The sequence below is a fragment of the Oncorhynchus mykiss genome, chromosome 25, assembly GCF_057628025.1.
Source record: "Oncorhynchus mykiss isolate SJ-2025 chromosome 25, ASM5762802v1, whole genome shotgun sequence".
NCBI classification, from domain to species: Eukaryota; Metazoa; Chordata; class Actinopteri; order Salmoniformes; family Salmonidae; genus Oncorhynchus; species Oncorhynchus mykiss.
This window is the reverse complement of record NC_143046.1, coordinates 4507469-4525133: the sequence shown is the minus strand read 5'-3', so window position 1 is coordinate 4525133 and position 17665 is coordinate 4507469. Positions and strand designations below refer to the sequence as shown.

The following is a 17665-nucleotide window of genomic DNA, read 5'->3' as shown; positions in this document are numbered from 1 at the left end:
GTCAGATAGGACTGTACTACGCAGCAGAGGAAATGACTCAGCTTTTAAATGTTAGTGATCAAATTAGTGATAGTCGAGCCCTACCCGTACCCTAGTTATTGATGAGAAAACAGACCCTACACGGCCCTAGATATTGATGAGAAAACAGACACTACACGGCCCTAGATATTGATGAGAAAACAGACACTACACGGCCCTATATATTGATGAGAAAACAGACACTACACGGCCCTAGATATTGATGAGAAAACAGACACTACACGGCCCTAGATATTGATGAGAAAACAGACACTACACGGCCCTAGATATTGATGAGAAAACAGACACTACACGGCCCTAGATATTGATGAGAAAACAGACACTACACGGCCCTAGATATTGATGAGAAAACAGACACTACACGGCCCTAGATATTGATGAGAAAACAGACACTACACGGCCCTAGATATTGATGAGAAAACAGACCCTACACGGCCCTAGATATTGATGAGAAAACAGACACTACACGGCCCTAGATATTGATGAGAAAACAGACACTACACGGCCCTAGATATTGATGAGAAAACAGACACTACACGGCCCTAGATATTGATGAGAAAACAGACACTACACGGCCCTATATATTGATGAGAAAACAGACACTACACGGCCCTAGATATTGATGAGAAAACAGACACTACACGGCCCTAGATATTGATGAGAAAACAGACACTACACGGCCCTAGATATTGATGAGAAAACAGACACTACACGGCCCTAGATATTGATGAGAAAACAGACACTACACGGCCCTAGATATTGATGAGAAAACAGACCCTACACGGCCCTATGACCATGTGTCTAGGCCCTGTCGGATCAGGTTGGGTTGAGCTCAAAAGCTCACACACGCAGACACACGCACACACACACACACACGAGTTACTGTCTTTAATATACTGTCTTTACTATAACGAGTTACTGTCTTTAATATAACGTGTTACTGTCTTTAATATAACGAGTTACTGTCTTTAATATAACGAGTTACTGTCTTTAATATAACGCGTTACTGTCTTTAATATAACGAGTTACTGTCTTTAATATAACGAGTTACTGTCTTTAATATAACGAGTTACTGTCTTTAATATAACGAGTTACTGTCTTTAATATAACGCGTTACTGTCTTTAATATAACGAGTTACTGTCTTTAATATAACAAGTTACTGTCTTTAATATAACGCGTTACTGTCTTTAATATAACGCGTTACTGTCTTTAATATAACGCGTTACTGTCTTTAATATACTGTCTTTACTATAACGAGTTACTGTCTTTAATATACTGTCTTTACTATAACGAGTTACTGTCTTTAATATAACGTGTTACTGTCTTTAATATAACGAGTTACTGTCTTTAATATAACGAGTTACTGTCTTTAATATAACGCGTTACTGTCTTTAATATAACGAGTTACTGTCTTTAATATAACGCGTTACTGTCTTTAATATAACGCGTTACTGTCTTTAATATAACGAGTTACTGTCTTTAATATAACGAGTTACTGTCTTTAATATAACGCGTTACTGTCTTTAATATAACGAGTTACTGTCTTTAATATTGTCATATTATTACTGCTACTTTTTCTAGTAACGTGCCCACTACTTATCGAGCGAACGTAGAATAGCTGTTTAGAGAATGTCATGACAGACGTCCATATAAATGGAATGAGGACGTACCTCTGATCTCTTCTGTAATAGCAAAGGCCGTTAGTGATTCAGTGTCTAGTGAGAAGTGTGCTCTCTATCCATCACTATTCCAGTGGTTTAATAAGTTTCCCATCGCCGGGATAGCCAGCAGGACTGACCGGTCAATGTGATAATGACATTTTGGACAATAGACAATCTGCAGCAAATCAAATCAAATCAAATCAAATTTTATTTGTCACATACACATGGTTAGCAGATGTTAATGTGAGTGTGGCGAAATGCTTGTGCTTCTAGTTCCGACAATGCAGTAATAACCAACAAGTAATCTAACTAACAATTCCAAAACTACTACATTATAGACACAAGTGTAAGGGGATAAAGAATATGTACATAAAGATATATGAATGAGTGATGGTACAGAGCGGGATAGGCAAGATACAGTAGATGGTATTGAGTACAGTATATACATATGAGATGAGTATGTAAACAAAGTGGCATAGTTAAAGTGGCTAGTGATACATGTATTACATAAAGATGCAGTAGATGATATAGAGTACAGTATATACGTATACATATGAGATAAATAATGTAGGGTATGTAAACATTATATTAGGTAGCATTGTTTAAAGTGGCTAGTGATATATTTTACATCATTTCCCATCAATTCCCATTATTAAAGTGGCTGGAGTTGAGTCAGTGTGTTGGCAGCAGCCACTCAATGTTAGTGGTGGCTGTTTAACAGTCTGATGGCCTTGAGATAGAAGCTGTTTTTCAGTCTCTCGGTCCCAGCTTTGATGCACCTGTACTGACCTCGCCTTCTGGATGATAGCGGGGTGAACAGGCAGTGGCTCGGGTGGTTGTTGTCCTTGATGATCTTTATGGCCTTCCTGTGACATCAGGTGGTGTATGTGTCCTGGAGGGCTGGTAGTTTACCCCTGGTGAACGGTGCAGACCTCACTACCCTCTGGAGATCCCTGTGGTTGCGGGTGGTACAATTTCCGTACCAGGCGGTGATACAGCCCGACAGGATGCTCTCAATTTTGCATCTGTAAAAGTTAATGAGCCTCCTGAGGTTGCAGCTGTTGCGCCTTCTTCACCACACTATCTGTGTGGGTGGACCATTTCAGTTTGTTAGTGATGTGTACGCCGAGGAAATTGAAGCTTTCCACCTTCTCCACTGTGGTCCCGTCGATGTGGATAGGGGGTTGCTCTCTCTGCTGTTTACTGAAGTCCACGATCAGCTCTTTCGTTTTGTTGACGTTGAGTGAGCGGTTATGGTGCCAGGGCCCTCACCTCCTCCCTGTAGGCTGTCTCGTCATTGTTGGTAATCAGGTCTACTACTGTTGTGTCGTCTGATAACTTGATGATTGAGATGGAGGTGTGCTTGGCCACGCAGTCATGGCTGAAAAGGGAGTACAGGAGGGGGCTGAGCTCGAACCCTTGTGGGGCCCCTGTGTTGAGGATCAGTGTAGTGGAGGTGTTGTTTCCTACCTTCACCACCTGGGGGGCGGCCCATCAGGAAGTCCAGGACCCAGTTGTGACTATAACCAAAGATAATTATCTTGGGAGGTAATACGGTCTGCATTTGATTGTGAGGTATTCTTGGTCAGGATGAAAAAAAGGACTTGAGTTTCTGTACGTTATCACAATCACACCATGAGTAGTTAAATCATGAAACATACACTGTGGTGATTTATTTCTGTATTATCAAATGAGGAGAGACAAACGTATCACACAAGTCAGAGTTATACTTAAACTACATCTTTAATAATAAGAGCTTTGCAATAGCAATGACTTGTCAACGATTCACCATTTATAACGATCCGTTGAGAGTGATAAAACAAAAGTACAAAGATGTTTTATAGCCAAGATACTCCCCTTCCAACCGACATGACGAACAACAGATACATAGAATGGGTCACAAGGTTAAGATCTATATGAAAGATATCTATAATACATAGAAGGCAGTATATGCTGTGTCAACGGTTTTCATTGTATAGACCAGTGTCTGGCCCTCCGACTCCGAACTGGAACCATCTCTTCCTGGTACGGTATAGAGCAGAAACATTAACTCATGTTCTCTGGAATGCTCTTTAGGTTTTATCACCCAAAGACATCGTAAATCTCCTCTGTCAGGGTTATCTCATAGAGGCCCATCCTCAGTAGAACACACACACAATAGTTAACAGAATACTCTGTTCTGACGAATAAAACAACCATTATAATGCGTATTGCATTATAACATAATCTTGCAATTTCCCTGACAACATCACCGACTTTCTTCTTCCAGGAGAGTTCTTTATTCTTTTCTGCACGATGTACTGAGGACCCAGCTGGCTGTATGGATGGGGACAGTATATCCAGAGAGAGCCATGATTCTGTTAAACAGAGCATGTTACAGTCCCTGATGTCTCTCTGGAAGGAGATCCTCGCCCTGAGCTCGTCTACTTTATTGTCCAGAGACTGAACATTAGCGAGTAATATACTCAGAAGCGATGGTCCACTCCGGACAACAAAAATAAACAACAACACAATAAAAATAAACAACAACACAACAAAAATAAATAAATGCTGCAAATTTGCTTTGGAGCAAGAAGCAAAGCTGCCATGTCTGTCGGCGCCATCTTGTTTTATATATCGAGTAATATGGAATAAACTACTTTTGTTACAAATCATATGGAATAAACTACCTTTTCAAGTAACGAATCCCAACACTACACACGCACTTACAGTTCTACTGGAATCTAACCAGTAGAACTGGGGAATCTAACCAGTAGAACTGGGGAATCTAACCAGTAGAACTGGGGAATCTAACCAGTAGAACTGGAGAATCTAACCAGTAGAACTGGGAATCTAACCAGTAGAACTGGGGAATCTAACCAGTAGAGGGGAATCTAACTAGTAGAACTGGAGAATCTAACCAGTAGAACTGGGAATCTAACCAGTAGAACAGGGGGAATCTAACCAGTAGAACTGGGGAATCTAACCAGTAGAGGGGAATCTAACTAGTAGAACTGGAGAATCTAACCAGTAGAACTGGGAATCTAACCAGTAGAACTGGGGAATCTAACCAGTAGAATTGGGGAATCTAACCAGTAGAACTGGGGAATCTAACCAGTAGAACTGGGGAATCTAACCAGGAGAACTGGGGAATCTAACCAGTAGAACTGGGGAATCTAACCAGTAGAACTGGGGAATGTAACCAGTAGAACTGGTGAATCTAACCAGTAGAGGGGAATCTAGCCAGTAGAACTGGGGGATCTAACCAGTAGAACTGGGGAATCTAACCAGCAGAGGGGAATCTAACCAGTAGAGGGGAAACTAACCAGTAGAGGGGAAACTAACCAGTAGAGGGGAATCTAACCAGTAGAACTGGGGAATCTAACCAGTAGAACTGGGGAATCTAAGCAGTAGGACTGGGGAATCTAACCAGTAGAGGGGAATCTAGCCAGTAGAACTGGGGGATCTAACCAGTAGAACTGGGGAATCTAACCAGCAGAGGGGAATCTAACCAGTAGAGGGGAAACTCACCAGTAGAGGGGAAACTAACCAGTAGAGGGGAATCTAACCAGTAGAACTGGGGAATCTAACAAGTAGAACTGGGGAATCTAACCAGTAGAACTGGGGAATCTAACCAGTAGAACTGGGGAAACTTACCAGTAGAGGGGAATCTAACCAGTAGAGGGGAAACTAACCAGTAGAACTGGGGAATCTAACCTGTAGAACTGGGGAATCTAACCAGTAGAGGGGAATCTAATAAGTAGAGGGGAATCTAACCAGTAGAACTGGGGAATCTAACCAGTAGAAATGGGGAATCTAACTAGTAGAACTGGTGAATCTAACCAGTAGAACTGGGGAATCTAACCAGTAGCACTGGGGAATCTAACCAGTAGAACTGGGGAATCTAACCAGTAGAACTGGGGAATCTAACTAGTAGAACTGGGGAATCTAACCAGTAGAACTGGGGAATCTAACCAGTAGAACTGGGGAATCTAACCAGTAGAACTGGAGAATCTAACCAGTAGAACTGGGAATCTAACCAGTAGAACTGGGGAATCTAACCAGTAGAGGGGAATCTAACTAGTAGAACTGGAGAATCTAACCAGTAGAACTGGGAATCTAACCAGTAGAACAGAGGGAATCTAACCAGTAGAACTGGGGAATCTAACCAGTAGAGGGGAATCTAACTAGTAGAACTGGAGAATCTAACCAGTAGAACTGGGAATCTAACCAGTAGAACTGGGGAATCTAACCAGTAGAATTGGGGAATCTAACCAGTAGAACTGGGGAATCTAACCAGTAGAACTGGGGAATCTAAACAGTAAAACTGGGGAATCTAACCAGTAGAACTGGGGAATCTAACCAGTAGAACTGGGGGATCGAATCTAACCAGTAGAACTGGGGAATCTAACCAGTAGAACTGGGGGAATCTAACCAGTAGAGGGGAATCTAACCAGTAGAACAGGGGAATCTAACCAGGAGAACTGGGGAATCTAACCAGTAGAACTGGGGAATCTAACCAGTAGAACTGGGGAATCTAACCAGTAGAACTGGGGAATGTAACCAGTAGAACTGGTGAATCTAACCAGTAGAGGGGAATCTAGCCAGTAGAACTGGGGGATCTAACCAGTAGAACTGGGGAATCTAACCAGCAGAGGGGAATCTAACCAGTAGAGGGGAAACTAACCAGTAGAGGGGAAACTAACCAGTAGAGGGGAATCTAACCAGTAGAACTGGGGAATCTAACCAGTAGAACTGGGGAATCTAAGCAGTAGGACTGGGGAATCTAACCAGTAGAGGGGAATCTAGCCAGTAGAACTGGGGGATCTAACCAGTAGAACTGGGGAATCTAACCAGCAGAGGGGAATCTAACCAGTAGAGGGGAAACTAACCAGTAGAGGGGAAACTAACCAGTAGAGGGGAATCTAACCAGTAGAACTGGGGAATCTAACAAGTAGAACTGGGGAATCTAACCAGTAGAACTGGGGAATCTAACCAGTAGAACTGGGGAAACTTACCAGTAGAGGGGAATCTAACCAGTAGAGGGGAATCTAACCAGTAGAACTGGGGACACTAACCAGTAGAGGGGAAACTAACCAGTAGAGGGGAATCTAACCAGTAGAACTGGGGAATCTAACCAGTAGAACTGGGGAATCTAACCAGTAGAACTGGGGAAACTAACCAGTGAACTGCGGAATCTAACCAGTAGAACTGGGGAATCTAACCAGTAGAACTGGGGAATCTAACCAGTAGAGGGGAATCTAACCAGTAGAACTGGGGAATCTAACCAGTAGAACTGGGGAATCTAACCAGTAGAACTGGGGAATCTAACCAGTAGAACTGGGGAATCTAACCAGTAGAACTGGGAAATCTAACCAGTAGAACTGGGGAATCTAACCAGTAGAACTGGGGAATGTAACCAGTAGAACTGGGGAATCTAGCCAGTAGAACTGGAGAATCTAACCAGTAGAACTGGGGAATCTAACAAGTAGAACAGGGGAATCTAACCAGTAGAGCTGGGGAATCTAAGCAGTAGAACTGGGGAATTTAACCAGTAGAGGGGAATCTAACCAGTAGAGGGGAAACTAACCAGTAGAACTGGGGAATCTAACCAGTAGAACTGGGGAATCTAACCAGTAGAACTGGGGAATCTAAGCAGTAGGGCTGGGGAATCTAACCAGTAGAGGGGAATCTAACCAGTAGAACTGGGGAATCTAGCCAGTAGAACTGGAGAATCTAACCAGTAGAACTGGGGAATCTAACCAGTAGAACTGGGGAATCTAACCAGTAGAACTGGGGAATCTAACCAGTAGAACTGGGGAATGTAACCAGTAGAGGGGAAACTAACCAGTAGAGGGGAATCTAACAAGTAGAGGGGAATCTAACCAGTAGAACTGGGGAATCTAACCAGTAGAGGGGAAACTAACCAGTTGAACTGGGGAAACTAACCAGTAGATCTGGGGAATCTAACCAGTAGAGGGGAATCTTACCAGTAGAACTGGGGAATCTAACCAGTAGACCTGGGGAATCTAACCAGTAGAACTGGAGATTCTAACCAGTAGAACTGGGGAATCTAACCATTAGAACTGGGGAATCTAACCAGTAGAACTGGGTAATCTAACCAGTAGAACTGGGGAATCTAACCAGTTGAGGGGAATCTAACCAGTAGAACTGGGTAATCTAACCAGTAGAACTGGGTAATCTAACCAGTAGAACTGGGGAATCTAACCAGTAGAACTGGGGAATCTAACCAGTAGAGGGGAATCTAACCAGTAGAGGCGAAACTAACCAGTAGAACTGGGGAATCTAACCAGTAGAGGGGAAACTAACCAGTTGAACTGGGGAAACTAACCAGTAGAACTGGGGAATCTAACCAGTAGAGGGGAATCTAACCAGTAGAACTGGAGAATCTAACCAGTAGACCTGGGGAATCTAACCAGTAGAACTGGAGATTCGAACCAGTAGAACTGGGGAATCTAACCAGTAGAGGGGAATCTAACCAGTAGAACTGGGGAATGTAACCAGTAGAGGGGAAACTAACCAGTAGAGGGGAATCTAACCAGTAGAACTGGGGAAACTAACCAGTAGAGGGGAATCTAACCAGTAGAACTGGGGAAACTAACCAGTAGACGGGAAACTAACCAGTAGAACTGGGGAATCTAACCAGTAGAGGGAAACTAACCAGTAGAACTGGGGAATCTAACCAGTAGAGGGGAAACTAACCAGTAGAACTGGGGAATTTAACCAGTAGAGGGGAATCTAACCAGTAGACCTGGGGAATCTAACCAGTAGAACTGGGGAAAATTACCAGTAGAGGGGAATTTAACCAGTAGAGGGGAAACTAACCAGTAGAACTGGGGAATCTAACCAGTAGAGGGGAAACTAACCAGTAGAGGGGAATCTAACCAGTAGAACTGGGGAAACTAACCAGTAGAGGGGAATCTAACCAGTAGAGGGGAAACTAACCAGTAGAACTGGGGAATCTAACCAGTAGAACTGGGGAAACTAACCAGTGAACTGCGGAATCTAACCAGTAGAACTGGGGAATCTAACCAGTAGAACTGGGGAATCTAACCAGTAGAGGGGAATCTAACCAGTAGAACTGGGGAATCTAACCAGTAGAACTGGGGAATCTAACCAGTAGAACTGGGGAATCTAACCAGTAGAACTGGGGAATCTAACCAGTAGAACTGGGAAATCTAACCAGTAGAACTGGGGAATCTAACCAGTAGAACTGGGGAATGTAACCAGTAGAACTGGGTAATCTAGCCAGTAGAACTGGAGAATCTAACCAGTAGAACTGGGGAATCTAACCAGTAGAACTGGGGAATCTAACCAGTAGAGCTGGGGAATCTAAGCAGTAGAACTGGGGAATTTAACCAGTAGAGGGGAATCTAACCAGTAGAGGGGAAACTAACCAGTAGAACTGGGGAATCTAACCAGTAGAACTGGGGAATTTAACCAGTAGAGGGGAATCTAACCAGTAGAACTGGGGAATCTAACCAGTAGAACTGGGGAATCTAACCAGTAGAACTGGGGAATCTAAGCAGTAGGACTGGGGAATCTAACCAGTAGAGGGGAATCTAACCAGTAGAACTGGGGAATCTAGCCAGTAGAACTGGAGAATCTAACCAGTAGAACTGGGGAATCTAACCAGTAGAACTGGGGAATCTAACCAGTAGAACTGGGGAATCTAACCAGTAGAACTGGGGAATGTAACCAGTAGAGGGGAAACTAACCAGTAGAGGGGAATCTAACAAGTAGAGGGGAATCTAACCAGTAGAACTGGGGAATCTAACCAGTAGAGGGGAAACTAACCAGTTGAACTGGGGAAACTAACCAGTAGATCTGGGGAATCTAACCAGTAGAGGGGAATCTTACCAGTAGAACTGGGGAATCTAACCAGTAGACCTGGGGAATCTAACCAGTAGAACTGGAGATTCTAACCAGTAGAACTGGGGAATCTAACCATTAGAACTGGGGAATCTAACCAGTAGAACTGGGTAATCTAACCAGTAGAACTGGGGAATCTAACCAGTTGAGGGGAATCTAACCAGTAGAACTGGGTAATCTAACCAGTAGAACTGGGTAATCTAACCAGTAGAACTGGGGAATCTAACCAGTAGAACTGGGGAATCTAACCAGTAGAGGGGAATCTAACCAGTAGAGGCGAAACTAACCAGTAGAACTGGGGAATCTAACCAGTAGAGGGGAAACTAACCAGTTGAACTGGGGAAACTAACCAGTAGAACTGGGGAATCTAACCAGTAGAGGGGAATCTAACCAGTAGAACTGGAGAATCTAACCAGTAGACCTGGGGAATCTAACCAGTAGAACTGGAGATTCGAACCAGTAGAACTGGGGAATCTAACCAGTAGAGGGGAATCTAACCAGTAGAACTGGGGAATGTAACCAGTAGAGGGGAAACTAACCAGTAGAGGGGAATCTAACCAGTAGAACTGGGGAAACTAACCAGTAGAGGGGAATCTAACCAGTAGAACTGGGGAATCTAACCAGTAGAGGGAAACTAACCAGTAGAACTGGGGAATCTAACCAGTAGAGGGGAAACTAACCAGTAGAACTGGGGAATTTAACCAGTAGAGGGGAATCTAACCAGTAGACCTGGGGAATCTAACCAGTAGAACTGGGGAAAATTACCAGTAGAACTGGGGAATCTAACCAGTAGAACTGGGGAATCTAACCAGTAGAACTGGGGAATCTAACCAGTAGAACTGGGGAATGTAACCAGTAGAGGGGAAACTAACCAGTAGAGGGGAATCTAACAAGTAGAGGGGAATCTAACCAGTAGAACTGGGGAATCTAACCAGTAGAGGGGAAACTAACCAGTTGAACTGGGGAAACTAACCAGTAGATCTGGGGAATCTAACCAGTAGAGGGGAATCTTACCAGTAGAACTGGGGAATCTAACCAGTAGACCTGGGGAATCTAACCAGTAGAACTGGAGATTCTAACCAGTAGAACTGGGGAATCTAACCATTAGAACTGGGGAATCTAACCAGTAGAACTGGGTAATCTAACCAGTAGAACTGGGGAATCTAACCAGTTGAGGGGAATCTAACCAGTAGAACTGGGTAATCTAACCAGTAGAACTGGGTAATCTAACCAGTAGAACTGGGGAATCTAACCAGTAGAGGGGAATCTAACCAGTAGAGGCGAAACTAACCAGTAGAACTGGGGAATCTAACCAGTAGAGGGGAAACTAACCAGTTGAACTGGGGAAACTAACCAGTAGAACTGGGGAATCTAACCAGTAGAGGGGAATCTAACCAGTAGAACTGGAGAATCTAACCAGTAGACCTGGGGAATCTAACCAGTAGAACTGGAGATTCGAACCAGTAGAACTGGGGAATCTAACCAGTAGAGGGGAATCTAACCAGTAGAACTGGGGAATGTAACCAGTAGAGGGGAAACTAACCAGTAGAGGGGAATCTAACCAGTAGAACTGGGGAAACTAACCAGTAGAGGGGAATCTAACCAGTAGAACTGGGGAAACTAACCAGTAGACGGGAAACTAACCAGTAGAACTGGGGAATCTAACCAGTAGAGGGAAACTAACCAGTAGAACTGGGGAATCTAACCAGTAGAGGGGAAACTAACCAGTAGAACTGGGGAATTTAACCAGTAGAGGGGAATCTAACCAGTAGACCTGGGGAATCTAACCAGTAGAACTGGGGAAAATTACCAGTAGAGGGGAATTTAACCAGTAGAGGGGAAACTAACCAGTAGAACTGGGGAATCTAACCAGTAGAGGGGAAACTAACCAGTAGAGGGGAATCTAACCAGTAGAACTGGGGAAACTAACCAGTAGAGGGGAATCTAACCAGTAGAGGGGAAACTAACCAGTAGAACTGGGGAATCTAACCAGTAGAACTGGGGAAACTAACCAGTGAACTGCGGAATCTAACCAGTAGAACTGGGGAATCTAACCAGTAGAACTGGGGAATCTAACCAGTAGAGGGGAATCTAACCAGTAGAACTGGGGAATCTAACCAGTAGAACTGGGGAATCTAACCAGTAGAACTGGGGAATCTAACCAGTAGAACTGGGGAATCTAACCAGTAGAACTGGGAAATCTAACCAGTAGAACTGGGGAATCTAACCAGTAGAACTGGGGAATGTAACCAGTAGAACTGGGTAATCTAGCCAGTAGAACTGGAGAATCTAACCAGTAGAACTGGGGAATCTAACCAGTAGAACTGGGGAATCTAACCAGTAGAGCTGGGGAATCTAAGCAGTAGAACTGGGGAATTTAACCAGTAGAGGGGAATCTAACCAGTAGAGGGGAAACTAACCAGTAGAACTGGGGAATCTAACCAGTAGAACTGGGGAATTTAACCAGTAGAGGGGAATCTAACCAGTAGAGGGGAAACTAACCAGTAGAACTGGGGAATCTAACCAGTAGAACTGGGGAATCTAACCAGTAGAACTGGGGAATCTAAGCAGTAGGACTGGGGAATCTAACCAGTAGAGGGGAATCTAACCAGTAGAACTGGGGAATCTAGCCAGTAGAACTGGAGAATCTAACCAGTAGAACTGGGGAATCTAACCAGTAGAACTGGGGAATGTAACCAGTAGAGGGGAAACTAACCAGTAGAGGGGAATCTAACAAGTAGAGGGGAATCTAACCAGTAGAACTGGGGAATCTAACCAGTAGAGGGGAAACTAACCAGTTGAACTGGGGAAACTAACCAGTAGATCTGGGGAATCTAACCAGTAGAGGGGAATCTTACCAGTAGAACTGGGGAATCTAACCAGTAGACCTGGGGAATCTAACCAGTAGAACTGGAGATTCTAACCAGTAGAACTGGGGAATCTAACCATTAGAACTGGGGAATCTAACCAGTTGAACTGGGTAATCTAACCAGTAGAACTGGGGAATCTAACCAGTAGAACTGGGTAATCTAACCAGTAGAACTGGGTAATCTAACCAGTAGATCTGGGGAATCTAACCAGTAGAGGGGAATCTTACCAGTAGAACTGGGGAATCTAACCAGTAGACCTGGGGAATCTAACCAGTAGAACTGGAGATTCTAACCAGTAGAACTGGGGAATCTAACCATTAGAACTGGGGAATCTAACCAGTAGAACTGGGTAATCTAACCAGTAGAACTGGGGAATCTAACCAGTTGAGGGGAATCTAACCAGTAGAACTGGGTAATCTAACCAGTAGAACTGGGTAATCTAACCAGTAGAACTGGGGAATCTAACCAGTAGAACTGGGGAATCTAACCAGTAGAGGGGAATCTAACCAGTAGAGGCGAAACTAACCAGTAGAACTGGGGAATCTAACCAGTAGAGGGGAAACTAACCAGTTGAACTGGGGAAACTAACCAGTAGACCTGGGGAAACTAACCAGTAGAACTGGAGAATCTAACCAGTAGACCTGGGGAATCTAACCAGTAGAACTGGAGATTCGAACCAGTAGAACTGGGGAATGTAACCAGTAGAGGGGAAACTAACCAGTAGAGGGGAATCTAACCAGTAGAACTGGGGAAACTAACCAGTAGAGGGGAATCTAACCAGTAGAACTGGGGAAACTAACCAGTAGACGGGAAACTAACCAGTAGAACTGGGGAATCTAACCAGTAGAGGGAAACTAACCAGTAGAACTGGGGAATCTAACCAGTAGAGGGGAAACTAACCAGTAGAACTGGGGAATTTAACCAGTAGAGGGGAATCTAACCAGTAGACCTGGGGAATCTAACCAGTAGAACTGGGGAAAATTACCAGTAGAGGGGAATTTAACCAGTAGAGGGGAAACTAACCAGTAGAACTGGGGAATCTAACCAGTAGAGGGGAAACTAACCAGTAGAGGGGAAACTAACCAGTAGAACTGGGGAAACTAACCAGTAGAGGGGAATCTAACCAGTAGAGGGGAAACTAACCAGTAGAACTGGGGAATCTAACCAGTAGAACTGGGGAAACTAACCAGTGAACTGCGGAATCTAACCAGTAGAGGGGAATCTAACCAGTAGAGGCGAAACTAACCAGTAGAACTGGGGAATCTAACCAGTAGAGGGGAAACTAACCAGTTGAACTGGGGAAACTAACCAGTAGACCTGGGGAAACTAACCAGTAGAACTGGAGAATCTAACCAGTAGACCTGGGGAATCTAACCAGTAGAACTGGAGATTCGAACCAGTAGAACTGGGGAATGTAACCAGTAGAGGGGAAACTAACCAGTAGAGGGGAATCTAACCAGTAGAACTGGGGAAACTAACCAGTAGAGGGGAATCTAACCAGTAGAACTGGGGAAACTAACCAGTAGACGGGAAACTAACCAGTAGAACTGGGGAATCTAACCAGTAGAGGGAAACTAACCAGTAGAACTGGGGAATCTAACCAGTAGAGGGGAAACTAACCAGTAGAACTGGGGAATTTAACCAGTAGAGGGGAATCTAACCAGTAGACCTGGGGAATCTAACCAGTAGAACTGGGGAAAATTACCAGTAGAGGGGAATTTAACCAGTAGAGGGGAAACTAACCAGTAGAACTGGGGAATCTAACCAGTAGAGGGGAAACTAACCAGTAGAGGGGAAACTAACCAGTAGAACTGGGGAAACTAACCAGTAGAGGGGAATCTAACCAGTAGAGGGGAAACTAACCAGTAGAACTGGGGAATCTAACCAGTAGAACTGGGGAAACTAACCAGTGAACTGCGGAATCTAACCAGTAGAACTGGGGAATCTAACCAGTAGAACTGGTGAATCTAACCAGTAGAGGGGAATCTAACCAGTAGAACTGGGGAATCTAACCAGTAGAACTGGGGAATCTAACCAGTAGAACTGGGGAATCTAACCAGTAGAACTGGGAAATCTAACCAGTAGAACTGGGGAATCTAACCAGTAGAACTGGGGAATGTAACCAGTAGAACTGGGGAATCTAGCCAGTAGAACTGGAGAATCTAACCAGTAGAACTGGGGAATCTAACCAGTAGAACTGGGGAATCTAACCAGTAGAGCTGGGGAATCTAAGCAGTAGAACTGGGGAATTTAACCAGTAGAGGGGAATCTAACCAGTAGAGGGGAAACTAACCAGTAGAACTGGGGAATCTAACCAGTAGAACTGGGGAATCTAACCAGTAGAACTGGGGAATCTAAGCAGTAGGACTGGGGAATCTAACCAGTAGAGGGGAATCTAACCAGTAGAACTGGGGAATCTAACCAGTAGAACTGGGGAATCTAACCAGTAGAACTGGGGAATGTAACCAGTAGAGGGGAAACTAACCAGTAGAGGGGAATCTAACAAGTAGAGGGGAATCTAACCAGTAGTACTGGGGAATCTAACCAGTAGAGGGGAAACTAACCAGTTGAACTGGGGAAACTAACCAGTAGATCTGGGGAATCTAACCAGTAGAACTGGGTAATCTAACCAGTAGAACTGGGGAATCTAACCAGTTGAGGGAAATCTAACCAGTAGAACTGGGTAATCTAACCAGTAGAACTGGGTAATCTAACCAGTAGAACTGGGGAATCTAACCAGTAGAACTGGGGAATCTAACCAGTAGAGGGGAATCTAACCAGTAGAGGTGAAACTAACCAGTAGAACTGGGGAATCTAACAAGTAGAGGGGAAACTAACCAGTTGAACTGGGGAAACTAACCAGTAGAACTGGGGAATCTAACCAGTAGAGGGGAATCTAACCAGTAGAACTGGAGAATCTAACCAGTAGACCTGGGGAATCTAACCAGTAGAACTGGAGATTCGAACCAGTAGAACTGGGGAATCTAACCAGTAGAGGGGAATCTAACCAGTAGAACTGGGGAATGTAACCAGTAGAGGGGAAACTAACCAGTAGAGGGGAATCTAACCAGTAGAACTGGGGAAACTAACCAGTAGAGGGGAATCTAACCAGTAGAACTGGGGAATCTAACCAGTAGAGGGAAACTAACCAGTAGAACTGGGGAATCTAACCAGTAGAGGGGAAACTAACCAGTAGAACTGGGGAATTTAACCAGTAGAGGGGAAACTAACCAGTAGAACTGGGGAATTTAACCAGTAGAGGGGAATCTAACCAGTAGACCTGGGGAATCTAACCAGTAGAACTGGGGAATCTAACCAGTAGAACTGGGGAATCTAACCAGTAGAACTGGGGAATGTAACCAGTAGAGGGGAAACTAACCAGTAGAGGGGAATCTAACAAGTAGAGGGGAATCTAACCAGTAGAACTGGGGAATCTAACCAGTAGAGGGGAAACTAACCAGTTGAACTGGGGAAACTAACCAGTAGATCTGGGGAATCTAACCAGTAGAGGGGAATCTTACCAGTAGAACTGGGGAATCTAACCAGTAGACCTGGGGAATCTAACCAGTAGAACTGGAGATTCTAACCAGTAGAACTGGGGAATCTAACCATTAGAACTGGGGAATCTAACCAGTAGAACTGGGTAATCTAACCAGTAGAACTGGGGAATCTAACCAGTTGAGGGGAATCTAACCAGTAGAACTGGGTAATCTAACCAGTAGAACTGGGTAATCTAACCAGTAGAACTGGGGAATCTAACCAGTAGAGGGGAATCTAACCAGTAGAGGCGAAACTAACCAGTAGAACTGGGGAATCTAACCAGTAGAGGGGAAACTAACCAGTTGAACTGGGGAAACTAACCAGTAGAACTGGGGAATCTAACCAGTAGAGGGGAATCTAACCAGTAGAACTGGAGAATCTAACCAGTAGACCTGGGGAATCTAACCAGTAGAACTGGAGATTCGAACCAGTAGAACTGGGGAATCTAACCAGTAGAGGGGAATCTAACCAGTAGAACTGGGGAATGTAACCAGTAGAGGGGAAACTAACCAGTAGAGGGGAATCTAACCAGTAGAACTGGGGAAACTAACCAGTAGAGGGGAATCTAACCAGTAGAACTGGGGAAACTAACCAGTAGACGGGAAACTAACCAGTAGAACTGGGGAATCTAACCAGTAGAGGGAAACTAACCAGTAGAACTGGGGAATCTAACCAGTAGAGGGGAAACTAACCAGTAGAACTGGGGAATTTAACCAGTAGAGGGGAATCTAACCAGTAGACCTGGGGAATCTAACCAGTAGAACTGGGGAAAATTACCAGTAGAGGGGAATTTAACCAGTAGAGGGGAAACTAACCAGTAGAACTGGGGAATCTAACCAGTAGAGGGGAAACTAACCAGTAGAGGGGAATCTAACCAGTAGAACTGGGGAAACTAACCAGTAGAGGGGAATCTAACCAGTAGAGGGGAAACTAACCAGTAGAACTGGGGAATCTAACCAGTAGAACTGGGGAAACTAACCAGTGAACTGCGGAATCTAACCAGTAGAACTGGGGAATCTAACCAGTAGAACTGGGGAATCTAACCAGTAGAGGGGAATCTAACCAGTAGAACTGGGGAATCTAACCAGTAGAACTGGGGAATCTAACCAGTAGAACTGGGGAATCTAACCAGTAGAACTGGGGAATCTAACCAGTAGAACTGGGAAATCTAACCAGTAGAACTGGGGAATCTAACCAGTAGAACTGGGGAATGTAACCAGTAGAACTGGGTAATCTAGCCAGTAGAACTGGAGAATCTAACCAGTAGAACTGGGGAATCTAACCAGTAGAACTGGGGAATCTAACCAGTAGAGCTGGGGAATCTAAGCAGTAGAACTGGGGAATTTAACCAGTAGAGGGGAATCTAACCAGTAGAGGGGAAACTAACCAGTAGAACTGGGGAATCTAACCAGTAGAACTGGGGAATTTAACCAGTAGAGGGGAATCTAACCAGTAGAGGGGAAACTAACCAGTAGAACTGGGGAATCTAACCAGTAGAACTGGGGAATCTAACCAGTAGAACTGGGGAATCTAAGCAGTAGGACTGGGGAATCTAACCAGTAGAGGGGAATCTAACCAGTAGAACTGGGGAATCTAGCCAGTAGAACTGGAGAATCTAACCAGTAGAACTGGGGAATCTAACCAGTAGAACTGGGGAATGATACCAGTAGAGGGGAAACTAA

At 44.3% G+C, this 17665-nt stretch overlaps 1 protein-coding gene across 3 annotated transcripts in view; it reads left to right on the top strand.

Annotated features, from left to right (window-relative positions):
• The window catches only part of sncb (synuclein, beta), a 62049-nt gene that overhangs the window by 28063 nt on the left and 16321 nt on the right, over positions 1-17665 (top strand). The window lies entirely within an intron of this gene.